Here is a 14,004-nt window from a genome sequence, read left to right on the forward strand (position 1 = left end):
AGTGATTTTGAAAGGGACGTTTTATCATCATCATCCGCTAATATATTTGAAGATATGTGAACCAATCATTTTATCTGTTATGATTTATACCTAAAATCATTTTTCTCACTGCAATAGTTTTAAAGCAGATGTCTTTCTTTTATTTTTGAAATATCTTGTATTTATTTCTTGGAATAACTTATCGAAGAACACGTGCCATATAGTTAAAGGATAGTTTTTATTCGATGTATTTGATGCATCTTGAGTCCATCAGTCAATATTTGCCAACTCTCCTACACGTAAGAACAATTTCAGTGGTGCATTTGCTCTAGAAGGCCTGTATGATATTTCTGTTTCATATTTTATTGTGTTTTCTGTCAAAACACATTTCATATTCAATTCAGTTAGTCTGGGTGGAAATTGATTTATTATTAGCTTGGCAATTTTATTCATTAAACATCCTGATTTTGTTTGCTAATAATTTGGTAGACCATTATAGAGACTTTTGCTTTAGTCGATTCCCACGTAGGCTAGTTACGTATATTTTCAACATATCTCTACCTGAATATTATCTACTTTTACAAAAGTTACAATTCTCAGAATGGTACTCTCAAATCCCCAGTGTCTTGACTATTTGAGTTTTGTATTATTTATTTTTTCTTATGTGGTATCACATTCCTTCGGGTTACATTTGAATTTATCAAAATCATATATCAACTTACATTCTCTTAGTTTCAGTCTTGTTCTCTCTATCCATCCATATACTTCATATACTATTATGATTTAGACATAACATTCTTAGTGCTGTCTATAACTAAATGGAATACGAATAATTAGAACAATTAGAATAGCGCCAACATATCCATATGTGTCGTAAGAGGCGACTAAAAGGGACGGGACAAGGGGGCTGGGAACCACCCTTCCTGTATTATAATCCTGTGAGACATCAAAGAGGTGGAGCTGGGGGGAGAGTGACTGCTCCCCGCACTCTAGTTTTGGGGTGTTTGAATGTGCGTGGATGTAGTACGATAGAGAGTAAAAGATGTGAGATTAGAAGTATGTTTAGAAATAGAAGGATGGATATCTTGGCTTTATGTGAGACAAAGATAAAAGGGAAAGGTGAAGTGATGTTTGGTCTAATGTCTGGTAGAGTGTCTGGGATTGAAAGGGGAAGAGCAAGAGAAGGTGTGGCTTTATTGCTGAGTGAATGGATGATAGGCAAAGTAGTGGAATGGAAGGAGATATCATCTAGGTTAATGTGGGTAAGGGTTAGGTTGGGTAGGGAATGTTGGGCTTTTGTCAGTGCGTATGGGTCAGGTTGTGAGAAAAGTGAAGAAGAGCGGAATGAGTTCTGGAATGAATTAACTAGGTGTGTAGAAGGACTGGGTAGAAGGAATTATGTAGTTGTCATCCATCCATATACCAAAGGCACTTCCCCCAACTTTGGGGGGTAGCTGACAACAACAAGAAACAAAACAAAAAAGGGGACCTCTACTCTCTATGTTCCTCCAGCCTAACCAGGGACTCAGCCGAGTTCAGCTGGTACTGCTAGGGTGCCACAGCCCAACCTCCCACATTTCCACCATAGATGAAGCTTCATACTGCTGAGTCCCCTACTGCTGCTACCTCCGCGGTCATCTAAGGCACCGGAGGAAGCAGCAGGGCCTACCGGAACTGCGTCACAATCGCTCGCCATTCATTCCTATTTCTTGCACGCTCTTTTGCCTCTCTCACATCTATCCTCCTATCACCCAGAGCTTTCTTCACACCATCCATCCACCCAAACCTTGGCCTTCCTCTTGTACTTCTCCCATCAACTCTTGCATTCATCACCTTCTTTAGCAGACAGCCATTTTCCATTCTCTTAACATGGCCAAACCACCTCAACACATTCATATCCACTCTAGCCGCTAACTCATTTCTTACACCCGTTCTCACCCTCACCACTTCGTTCCTAACCCTATCTACTCGAGATACACCAGCCATACTCCTTAGACACTTCATCTCAAACACATTCAATTTCTGTCTCTCCATCACTTTCATTCCCCACAACTCCGATCCATACATCCCAGTTGGTACAATCACTTTCTCATATAGAACTCTCTTTACATTCATGCCCAACCCTCTATTTTTTACTACTCCCTTAACTGGCCCCAACACTTTGCAACCTTCATTCACTCTCTGACGTACATCTGCTTCCACTCCACCATTTGCTGCAACAACAGACCCCAAGTACTTAAACTGATCCACCTCCTCAAGTAACTCTCCATTCAACATGACATTCAACCTTGCACCACCTTCCCTTCTCGTACATCTCATAACCTTACTCTTACCCACATTAACTCTCAACTTCCTTCTCTCACACACCCTTCTAAATTCTGTCACTAGTCGGTCAAGCTTCTCTTCTGTGTCTGCTACCAGTACAGTATCATCCGCAAACAACAACTGATTTACCTCCCATTCATGATCATTCTCGCCTACCAGTTTTAATCCTCGTCCAAGCACTCGAGCATTCACCTCTCTCACCACTCCATCAACATACAAGTTAAACAACCACGGCGACATCACACATCCCTGTCTCAGCCCCACTCTCACCGGAAACCAATCGCTCACTTCATTTCCTATTCTAACACATGCTTTACTACCTTTGTAGAAACTTTTCACTGCTTGCAACAACCTTCCACCAACTCCATATAACCTCATCACATTCCACATTGCTTCCCTATCAACTCTATCATATGCTTTCTCCAGATCCATAAACGCAACATACACCTCCTTACCTTTTGCTAAATATTTCTCGCATATCTGCCTAACTGTAAAAATCTGATTCATACAACCCCTACCTCTTGTAAAACCACCCTGTACTTTCAAGATTGCATTCTCTGTTTTATCCTTAATCCTATTAATCAGTACTCTACCATACACTTTTCCAACTACACTCAACAAACTAATACCTCTTGAATTACAACACTCATGCACATCTCCCTTACCCTTATATAGTGGTACAATACATGCACATGTAGTTGTCATGGGTGACTTAAATGCTAGAGTGGGCGCTGGAGAGGTAGAAGGTTTCATTGGGAAGTATGGCATACCAGGTGAAAATGATAGTGGTGAGAGACAGGTAGATGTGTGTGTTGAGCAAGAGATGGTGATAAGTTCTAGCTTTTTCAAAAAGAAAGATAAAAACAAGTATACATAGGTAAGAGTGGCAAATGGAAAAGTGGTAGAAAGGGCATTAATGGCTTATGTGTTGATAACTAAAACAATGTTTGGAAGATTGAAAGACATGTACGTGTTTAGGGGTGTGGCTAACGGTATGTCTGATCATTTTTTGGTGGAAGGAAAATTAGTTGTAGCAAAAGAGTGGGGGAGCTAGTGAGGGTTGAAGAGCTAATAAAACCAGGAGTAAAAAGTAAATATCAAGAAAGGTGGAAAATGTCATATGACGAAGTGAAAGTAAGAGAAACTGGTAATTTAGAGGAGGAGGAGTGAAAGTTAGTAAAAGAAAATTTTGTTGGGATTGCAAGTGATGTGTGTGGCAAGAAGTTTGTTGGAGGCAGCATGAGGAAGGGCAGTGAATGGTAGAATGAAGAAGTGAAGGTAAAAGTGGAAGAGAAAAAGAGGGCGTTTGAAGAATGCCTGCAGAGTAATAGTGTAGAGAAGTATGAAAGATATAGAGAGAAAAATGTGGAAGTAAAGCGCAAGGTAAGTTAGGCGAAAAGGGCAGCTGACCTGAGGTAGGGTCAGGGATTGGGTCATTCATATGAAGAGAATAAGAAGAAGTTTTGGAAAGAAGGGAAGAGAGTAAGGAAGGCTAGTTCAAGAATTGAAGAGACAGTGAAAGATGGAAATGGAAGGTTGTTACAAGGAGAAGAGGCAAGGAAAAGGTAGGCGGAATATTTTGAAAGTTTACTGAATGTTGAGGTTAACAGGGAGGCAGATATAATTGCTGTTGCAGGTGTTGAGGTGCCGGTGATGGGAGATGAGAATGAGAGAGATATTACAAGAGAGGAAGTGAGGAGAGCTGTAGATGAAACAAGAGTAGGAAAGGCATCTGGTATGGATGGTGTGAGAGCTGAGATGTTGAAGGAAGGGGGTGTGACTGTATTTGAATGGTTGGTGAGATTGTTTGATATGTGTTTCGTGTTGTCAATGGTACCAATAGATTGGGTTTGTGCGTGTATTGTACCACTATATAAGGGTAAGGGAGATGTGCATGCGTGTTGTAATTCAAGGGGTATTAGTTTGTTGAGTGTAGTTGGAAAAGTGAATGGTAGAGTACTGATTAATAGGATTAAGGATAAAACAGAGAATGCAATCTTAGAAGTACAGGGTGGTTTTAGAAGAGGTAGGGGTTGTATTTAGCAGATTTTTACAGTTAGGCAGATATACGAGAAATATTTAGCAAAAGGTAAGGAGGTGTATGTTGCGTTTATGGATCTGGAAAAAGCGTATGATAGAGTTGATAGGGAAGCAATGTGGAATGTGATGAGGTTATATGGAGTTGGTGGAAGGTTATTGCAAGCAGTGAAAAGTTTCTACAAAGGTAGTAAAGCATGTGTTAGAATAGGAAATGAAGTGAGCGATTGGTTTCCGGTGAGAGTGGGGCTGAGACAGGGATGTGTGATGTCGCCGTGGTTGTTTAACTTGTATGTTGAAGGAGTGGTGAGAGAGGTGAATGCTCGAGTGCTGGGATGAGGATTGACACTGGTAGACGAGAATGACCACGAATGGGAGGTAAATCAGTTGTTGTTTGCGGATGATACTGTACTGGTTGCGGACGCAGAAGGGAAGCTTGGCCGATTAGTGACAAAATTTGGAAGGGTATGTGAAAAAAGCAAGTTGAGAGTTAATGTGGGTAAGAGTAAGGTTATGAGATGTACGAGAAGGGAAGGTGGTGCGAGGTTGAATGTCATATTGAATGGAGAGTTACTTGAGGAGGTGGATCAGTTCAAGTACTTGGGGTCTGTTGCTGCAGCAAATGGTGGAGTGGAAGCAGATACACGCCAGAGAGTGAATGAAGGATGCAAAGTGTTGGAGGCAGTTAAGAGTGTAGTAAACAATAGAGAGTTGGGCATGAATGTAAAGAGAGTTCTGTATGAGAAAGTGATTGTACCAACTGGGATGTATGGATCGGAGTTGTGGGGAATGAAAGTGACGGAGAGACAGAAATTGAATGTGTTTGAGATGAAGTGTCTAAGGAGTATGGCTGATGTATCTCGAGTAGATAGGGTTAGGAACGAAGTAGTGAGGGTGAGAACGGGTGTAAGAAATGAGTTGGCAGCTAGAGTGGATATGAATGTGTTGAGGTGGTTTGGCCATGTTGAGAGAATGGAAAATGGCTGTCTGCTAAAGAAGGTGATGAATGCATACAAGAATTAATGGGAGAAGTACAAGAGGAAGGCCAAGGTTTGGGTGGATGGATGGAGTGAAGGAAGCTCTGGGTGATAGGAGGATAGATGTGAGAGAGGCAAGAGAGCGTGCTAGAAATAGGAATAAAGGGCGAGCGATTGTGACGCGGTTCCGGTAGGCGCTGCTGCTTGCTCCGGTGCCTTGGTTGACCATGGAGGTAGCAGCAGTAGGGGATTTAACGTTATGAAGCTTCATCTGTGGTGGATAATGGGGGAAGGTGGGCTGTGGCACCCTAGCAGTACCAGCCAAACTCGGTTGAGTCCCTTGTCAGGCTGGGAGGAACATAGAGAGGAGAGGTCCCCTTTTTTGTTTCATTTGTTTGATGTTGGCTACCCCCCAAAACTGAGGGAAATGCCTTGGTATATATATGTATGTAGTACTGTATGCAGTTATGCACGGAATAAGGTAGATATTAGAACAATCATGCATTGAGGTACTTTTTTTTTTTTTTTTTTTTTTTTTGCTTTTCAATGGACGTGTATATTGCATACATTATTCTTAATATTATTTTAAAAGTTTTATTACTTTCAAGGAGTAGGCCTACGTGTTTTAAGTTTTTGTATCGTAATCTTGTGTACTGTTGTGCAAAATGTTGCACCAAGGTCTATTGTAATTAAAAGAATTTCAAGTATTTCATTACCAAACAAAACGTTGTTTTTTTTGTAGCCTTTCTAAAGCTAGTTGTCCAAACATTCGCAGAGCTGCTGATGTATTACACGTGAAATATCGGTCTTGGTAATTCTGAGAAGTTGATTATCTTCTTTATTCATTTTTTTATCTTTTTAATCATATAACCCTCACAGAAGATATGGTTTTATCATTTAGTTAAGACGCTTTTTAATTAACTTTTTCACTTAACTTTTATATTTTCCAATTCTGATTCAGGCTCGTAACTATATTATTATAATAATAATAATTATTATCATTATTATTATTATTATCATTATTACTTGCTAAGCTACAACCCTAGTTGGAAAAGCAGGATGTTATAAGCCCAGTGGCTCCAACAGGGAAAATAGCTCAATATGGAAAGGAAACAAAGAAAAATAAAATATTTTAAGAAGAGCAGCAACATTAAAATAAATATCTCATATAAAAAATATAAAAACTTTAACAAAACAAGAGGAAGAGAAATAAGATAGAATAGTGAGCCCTAGAGTAACTTCAAGCAAGATAACTCTAACTCAAGACAGTGGAAGACCATAGTACAGAGGCTATGGCACTACCCAAGATTAGAGAACGAAGGTTTGATTTTGGAGTGTCCTTCCCCTAGAAGAGCTACTTACCATAGCTAAAAAGTCTCTTCTACCCATACAAAGAGGAAAGTGGCCACTGAACAATTACAGTGTAGTAAGAAGAATTGTCGGTAATCTCAGTGTTTCCAGATGTATGAGGACAAAGGAGAATATGTAAAGACTAGGCCAGACTATTCGGTGTGCGTGTGTGTGTGTAGGCAAAGGGAAAATTAACCGTAGGTAGTAGGTTGGCCAGGGCACCAGCCGCCCGTTGAGATACTACCTCTTGAGAGTTATGGGGTCCTTTGACTGGCCAGACAGTACTACATTGGATTCTTCTCTCTGGTTACGGTTCTTCCCCTTTGCCTACACATACACCGAATAGTCTGGCCTATTCTTTACAGATCCTCCTCTGTCCTCATACACATGAGAACACTGAGATTACCAAACAATTCTTCTTCACCCAAAGGGTTCACTACTGCACTGTAATTGTTCAGTGGCTACTTTCCTCTTGGTAAGGGTAGAAGAGACTCTTTAGCTATGGTAAGCAGCTCTTCTAGTAAAAGGACACTCCAAAATCAAACCATTGTTCTGTAGTCTTAGGTAGTGCCATAGCCTCTGTACCATGGTCTTCCACTGTTTTCGGTTAGATTTCTCTTGCTTGAGGGTACACTTGGACACACTATTCTATCTAATTTCTCTTCATTTTGTTTTGTTAAAGTTTTTATGCTTTATATAGGAATATTTATTTCCATATTGTTATTGTTCTTAAAATATTTTATTTTTCATTGTTTCCTTTCCTTACTGGGCTATTTTCCCTGTTGGGGCCCCTGGGCTTATAGCATCCTGCTTTTCAAACTATGGTTGTAGCTTAGCAAATAATAATAATAATAATAATAATAATAATAATAATAATAATAATGATAATAACCAGAGAGAAGAATCCAATGTACTACTGTCTGGTCAGTCAAAAGACCCCATAACTCTCTAGCGGTAGTATATCAACGGATGACTGGTGCCCTGGCCAACTTACTACCTATTGTATCACTACTAAAAATTGCATAAAATTAAAGGCCCGGAAGTTTTACCGCACAAATAATGCATCGGAAAACATTATTCTGGACCCAACAGTTGTCGTCGAATTTTCATATATGTCACTTTGTCGTGAATCTTTGGGGTTACTCGGCATCAGATTAAAACACTTCTATTTATCCTTAAATCTATTTTCTATCTACACAGCTATATAATTAGGCTATATACATTAAGAGTTATATTTCTATATTCCTTAACCTATCTATTCTTCGCCAAATTTCGAGACCATAAATACTTATATGGTAATAAGATCTGATACAATCAAATATATTTAAAAAAAAAAAAACGCCACCTAAACTAATTGATATTATATCTATCCAAAGACTTAAAACTAAAAGTCTTTATGAATTACAACAAAATGTTAACAACATAAACTTATATCATTTATCATAATTTGAGACTATTGATTTGATAGTGCCACAAGATGGTTACACAATCGTGTATAACGTTTTATTTCACTGGCAAATACCATGATATAAATCTAAAACAACAACAGAACACTTCACCACATTGTTTCTTCAAAACTCATTACATTATTCAAGCCACGAGATGTAATATCTGTGAAAATACAGTACTGTATGTAACCTGATTTCACAGTCCGTTCAATTCTTAATGGTTTTCTTACCTTTTGTAATTACCAAAGCCTTATTACTCCCACTATAACTATCACACTACTCTCTCATAAATAACAAGTAAATGACACCTCCTGTTGTGTTTCGATTATTCTTTGCCGAATCCTGCCAAGTACAACAACTCAGCCAGCTTTGGGCTCAAAAGCAAATGGAAGGAAGTCCCCAGTAACAACGGATCCCCTCATCATTCTGAAAAAAGAAAACAAAATAGTGGAAATTTGCAAATGGGAGGTATAAAAATTATTTACTAACTAATAAAAATGACAAGAATTTCCTATCAATCACATTCGGCTTTACTCTCTTGGCAAGTTTCAGAATTTTGCGTGTCGCTAATCGATCTTAGTACAAGTCCTCTCATTTTCTCGCAACCTTCACACAGTCGGCATAGCTACATCTTCCTTACCAAGTGAAATCATGGTAAGACCCGACGCTTAAAATAACGTCAACATCACTTTATTTCGTTTTGGTGCAAAAAATCATCCGAGATTTATATATTTTCATATTCAAATTATCATTTTTCCTTATTTGATTTGTTGAGCAAGTCAGTACCACAGTTGTGAGGTCACAACAGGCAGTTTTAGGTCGCCTTTAACTACCAAAAAATCCAAAGTTATCGACTCAGTTGTCTGAAATTCGTATACATTTTTAAGTACTTAGCGTATCACACAGCATATTGCGTGTTTATTGTCAAATCCACATTATTTGAGCACTTAGAAAATAATAGCCTTTAGTTTCTTCTTAGAAGCCTTAATATCTTCAGTCTTTCAGATATCTGGTGGGAGCTTGTTATATAATCTTGGGGCCGCATATCTGAAAGCTGTTGAACCTACAATAGAGGTACTTCTTGGCTCCAATAACTTGAAACCATCTCGTCACGATTCGTTGGCTGCACGATGTGTAGCAATTATCAAAGATATTTTGGACGTCCGGTTCTGATAACTTGATGAGTTATTCCACATATCTTAAACTCTATTCTAGCTTTAATGGGCAACCAGTGTAATTCAATTAGTATATGAGTAATCCTTTCTCGGGGCGGGGCACCTTTTATAAACATTGTTCCTCTGTTTATGTTTTGTAATTTCTTAAGTTGTAAATTACTTTGGGTAGATTGTAGTAGATAAAATTACAGTAGTCAATCTTGGTAATAACACAGTTAATCATAGGTTTCTTTACAGAATATTTATCCACATACTAAGGTGATATCCAACGTCTCTTATTATATTATTCATTTGAGCACTGAGAGACAAATTGCATCCAAATACACCTAGGTCACGAACTGCAGACTACTGGATATCAGGACAGAGTTGTTAATTATATTAGGATGTCACCCAGGTTTTTTAAGTTCTTAAGTTATCTTTTATTTCTTACCACCATAAACTTAGTTTTATTTTCACTTAGTACTTGTTGTTTAACTTTCATCCACTCCCTAGCACTGCTAGGGAACTGGTTTAAAGTTTCAGCGGTATCATCAATTCCACTCATGGAAAAGTAAAATTGTATATCGTCTGTAAATAGTTTACACTTTACTTCATGCCATTGTGGTACTTTTGATAGATCTATAGTATAGATACACAATAAGATTGTGCTTGGTACACTTCCCCGAGGCAACACTCTTTTGAATGGTTCATATGATGAATGAGAGTTTCCAATTTGTACGTAATAGTTTCTGTCAACCAAGTAATATCTTAGATTGTCAAAAGCTTGATCTTCAGTACCGATGGTTAGTAAATCACTAAGTAGCAGTTCATGCGCAACTGTATCAAAAGTAGCTCTAATCGAGTAATATCAGGATACCACATTAAATTTGTTCTCATCCATCATTTCCAACAGATCATTCAGAGCAGAGGATATAGTCGTCTTCATAGAATACTTTACGCTGAATGGTTGTCTAGAAATGCTTCAATTCTCTTTAAGTGACTAATTTGTTGTTCAATAATTAAATATTCTAGCAGTTTTGAAATAAAAGATAGATTCGAAATACGTCTGTATAAGCTTAATTCTCGACAATCTAGAGCACTTTTCAGAACCGGTGTAACTGTAGCTACTTTCTCAGATTTAGGAAGCTTACATTCATCGATATTTGCTTTTGCTATTCTTATAATTATGTCGGTAAGACTTATTCATGGCTGTTGCTTCTTCCTGGATTTTTTATTATAATAGTATTCATTTTTTCCCTCCTTAATAGGTGGTATGTCGTCACCTTGCTGTATTGTATTCCACACATACACTTTCAGTTTTATATGAATAATTCATCAATTAACATTTTCTACATAAATTTACCTGCCTCCAGTGTCTACGTCTGCCAAATTTTAAGTGACCGTTATATCTTATTATAGAAGGAAAATATTATCAACAATAGAGATGGAGTGATAGAAATTGTAGAGTATTTCTATGCAATGCTATACAATAGTGATATAAGAAATAGCTTCGCCTGAGCCTGTACCAAACGTAACAGTAGAAGTAAAGAAAGCATTAAAAGACATGAAAAGGGACAAAGCAGCCGGAGAAGATAGCCTAACAATTGAATTGATAATAGATGGAGGAGATTTCAGAGTAGTAAAACTCGTTGAACTTCACACCAAATCCCTGTAAGAATGCTCTATATCTACAGCTGGGAAAAATTGTCATTATAATAATTCAATATAAAAGATGGAGACACAAACGACCTGAAAGATTTCCGCCCAATAAGTTTAATCTCCGCAATGTATAAAATATTTACAAAGATCATAGGCCCAGTAGAAAGACCGCTAGACTCTAATCAACCAAGAGAGCAGGCAAGCTTTAGAAGTGGTTATTCAACAATTGACCATATCTATGTAATTGACCAACTAATGGAAAATTCAACAGAGTATGAAAAATCACTATATATGGCATTTACAAAATCTGAGAAAGCTTTTGATTTTGTCAAAAGCTCAGCAGTAATAAAAGCCCTTCAAAGACAAGGAATAAATTAGTCTTATGTTAGAACACTTGAAGATATATATACAGGAAGCACATCAATCCTAAAACTACGTATAGTGAGAAAATTTCGGTTGAGGAAGGAGTTAGACAGGGAGACCCCATCTCCCCTAAATTATTCACAGCATGCCTAGAAGTTTTTAAGAATTTAGAGTGGGAAAATGTAGGGTTTGATATAAGTACAGTAACACAAACACTCTCTCTCTCTCTCTCTCTCTCTCTCTCTCTCTCTCTCTCTCTCTCTCTCTCTCTCTCTCTCTCGATAACGTCTCTGTCCCCTATCTACTCTTTTCCGTTGGAAAGTCTCCTCCTTCCGTCCCTCTCTCTCACTGCTACTTTTACTCAACGGCAAACGACCGACCCACTTTTGAGAAAGGCTTCTCCACGGCACCGCTGCGAAAAGCCGAGCTGTTTTGAAGAGAATGATATATTCCCCCAATGACAGACGCCGCTGCCTTAAACGAAATATCTTGATGAAAAACTGTCATTAGGAATCCTCATTTCCCGCCTTTAATGGCTATGTGGGAGATGCACGACCGGAAGAAGGAGGGGGAGGATGAGGAAGTGAAGGAGGAAAGGGGATTGGGGGGTTGAGTGGCCAGGGGAGGGGAGAGGAAAGCAAGACAGAGAATTGAGGGAAAATACTTCTCTCCAGTATTTATGATTGTCTCTATTTTGAGTTGTTTTGGTGTTTCGTGTAAACCGATTTGTTAAGCATTTTATTCAGAATGGATAAACTACTGACTACATTAGTTTCGCTGCTCGAAACCAATAAAAACTAATGCACTAAGGATTTATTTTGCAAACATAAATGGCTTAAATTTTAAATGATGTCATTGCCTTTCAATATTCTTTACCAAATTTATGCATTATACACTTTTGGGTTCATTTAAAGCTTATTCAATCAAATGTCAAGCCAGAAATACCTTATATATATATATATATATATATATATATATATATATATATATATATATATATATATATATATATATATATATACGTATATATATATATATATATATATATATATATATATATATATATATATATATATATATATATATATATATGATGTGGCTTGTGTATATTAAACATATATGAATATGCGCCGGAATAGTCAAAGTTTCAATTTGTGTTCATCCTGAAATTCCTCTCTTTTTCAGGAGAGCGCGAGAGCAATTTTACGGTAGAATGGAAGTCGTTTGTTTTTAAAACAGAAAATCCGCTTTTTCCTGTTAGAGTTAATAGAGTACAGATTATTCTGTTAAAAAGATTCGCTACTTATAAAAGGGGGAGAAAATTAAAACAGAATTGGTAGTCTGCACACTTAATTAGTTCTCCCGACTTGGGTCAGTTTTCGATTCAATAGAGGCGTCGTTGTGTGATGATATTAGGCTTTCCTGATTCTGTACTGACACTTTATTTATGTCTGCTACAGTAGTAGAGTCACTGGAGCAGTGTTTATAAGACGGTTCAACGCGCTGCTGATGTGTCTTCGGTGTACTTACGGCGTGGGTAAGGTGGGATTTTGTTGAGTAAAGGGTTCATCTTCGATTTAAAGGTAAAGGTGTTGTACCAACCGTGTATCACGCGATCGTACATAGTTCATTTTGTGCTTGTATCTTCGCTCTCCCCTCGCACTAAAAAGAACCTGAAAAATCATGTCTACTTTTCTCCTCTGTAACAGTGTCAATTTTTGAACATGAAAATTCTTGTTGCTTTGAGATTTTGTATATAAAGGAGAGTGTTCGACAATAAACTCATCAGTTCCAGTATCATCAGAATAGAGGCTCACCAGAATGTCAACCGGGCAAACCTAACCCTCTCACTATGGTGCCTAAATATAGCAGTATCCTCGCCCAGTAAACAGCTTAAATTCACGTGCCCTGACGGAGATCGATCTGCTGCCATGCGAATGCTAGGCGAACACGTTACCACTGCATTAGCTAGGAGTTAAAAACAGGTGTTTCAGTTACATTTGTCTTGGATTTTTTTTCTGGTGCTACTAACGAATTAGGACAAACGGCTTACTATTGATAATACTTTGTATATGTTTTGATAGCTACTTCTGTCATTTATATAATCATTTTATGACTGTTGGTGGTCAGTTTAACAACTTGTTTATGTAAACGTTACTGGATTTTCAGCACAATTGTTTATGGTTATAAATATGTTTGTCAGTGTCATTGCATTTTGGTTAAGGTCCTTAATTCATCTTCGTAATTATTTCCCTAAACATATTTCTGTTAATAAGTACGTTGCTTATAATTCAGAACATCTCTGTGGGAGAATTTGCTTGTTGATCTTATAAATAGTGTTCCTCAGTCCTTCGATTTACAAATGAAAATGTTAACAAAATAAAGAGATGGCTACTTTTGTAACTGTTTTCATGATGTAAAGACAGATTTATACAACAGAAAGCAATACACTTGCATCCATTGTAAATTTTTAAAAAAACGTACCCTGTTGCACGAATCAAGGAAGATCCCGATTTTTTAATTATAGGAAGAAGAGCAGTAGTTTCATTATAATTGGGGTGAAATTTCAAATTAACTTTATTCCTGTGGGTTTCAGATATGATGACTGCACTACCAACAGTTATTTCTTTTCACATCAAAGAAGGAATTTATCAACAGGCAGAGCTCATGGGGTTAGTTTCGTACATGAGAACTGAAAGGTCAAATCTGCTG

Source organism: Palaemon carinicauda, chromosome 9 (assembly GCF_036898095.1).
Source record: "Palaemon carinicauda isolate YSFRI2023 chromosome 9, ASM3689809v2, whole genome shotgun sequence".
In the NCBI taxonomy this organism is placed as follows: Eukaryota; Metazoa; Arthropoda; class Malacostraca; order Decapoda; family Palaemonidae; genus Palaemon; species Palaemon carinicauda.